Source organism: Triticum dicoccoides, chromosome 5B (genome assembly GCF_002162155.2).
Source record: "Triticum dicoccoides isolate Atlit2015 ecotype Zavitan chromosome 5B, WEW_v2.0, whole genome shotgun sequence".
In the NCBI taxonomy this organism is placed as follows: Eukaryota; Viridiplantae; Streptophyta; class Magnoliopsida; order Poales; family Poaceae; genus Triticum; species Triticum dicoccoides.
The window spans coordinates 7,278,205-7,279,176 of NC_041389.1; the positions used below are offsets into that span (position 1 = coordinate 7,278,205).

Consider the following 972-nt stretch of genomic DNA (forward strand, 5'->3'; position numbering starts at 1 on the left):
TGCTAGCATCCAGGAGCAAAGCTAGCAAGTTTTTTTTAGAACGAAGACGCTAGAAGCGTCCGGCTTTAAATTAATAAAGCCCACACGAAACAGGCAGAGTAGCAAACGATCGGACGTTACACAGAAACCAAAAGCCCAAGGCGCTACTAGAAACTTAGTCTTGGGGGGGGGGGGGTTCAAAGCCGGGCAGCGAGCACGTTACAAGGCCGAAGCCTATGAAAGAGAGCACGCAGACTGGCAAACAAAAGATCACTCCCACCATTAGGTAGGCATCGCCGGCTCCCTAGCCGCCACGTAGCTTGATGGACTCATTCTCGCGCATGCTTCATGATCTCAGAGTCCTTCTGCTTCGCCAACGGACTCCACAGCTGCAACAGAATAAAGCATTTGCATATGATATTAGTCGGGTGCGACAGGAACGATCCTTCAATGGTGAATTTGTTGCGGGTGAGCCATAAGGACCATAACATCGCCCCTATACTAGCCCACATCACTCGCTTGTGTTGACCCTGAACCGAATCCAGGAGTCCCACAAGTTCGGAAGAGGAGTGCGGGTCCCAGGGGACACCAGCAGCCTCGCACACAGCGCTCCAAGCAAACCTAGCGAGAGGACAAATGAAGAAGACGTGGTTTGCATTCTCGGGGTTCCCACATAAAGCGCATGGACCTGTAGCCAGGCCATTCCATTTTGCTATGTTGATGGATGTGGGGAGATAGTCCCGGAACAATTGCCAAAGAAAAACTTTGATCTTTAGCGGAACACGAGTTTGCCATAGTCCTTTAACCTCCCTCCGTGCCATCCCTTTCCACAGTTTGTGATATAAGGATTTGACAGAAAACTTCTTGGAGGCGTTAAGATGCCACGACACCCTGTCGGGCTCATTGGACAAGGCAACGGGGTTCACCAGTTCCATTAAGGCACCCAGCCTTGCTGATTCCTAATCGTTAAGGTTACGACAGAAGGCGATGCCG

General features: G+C 51.0%; 1 pseudogene; it reads right to left on the bottom strand.

Moving 5' to 3' along the window:
• Positions 1 to 972, bottom strand: part of LOC119306129 — a 71,032-nt pseudogene that overhangs the window by 1,164 nt on the left and 68,896 nt on the right.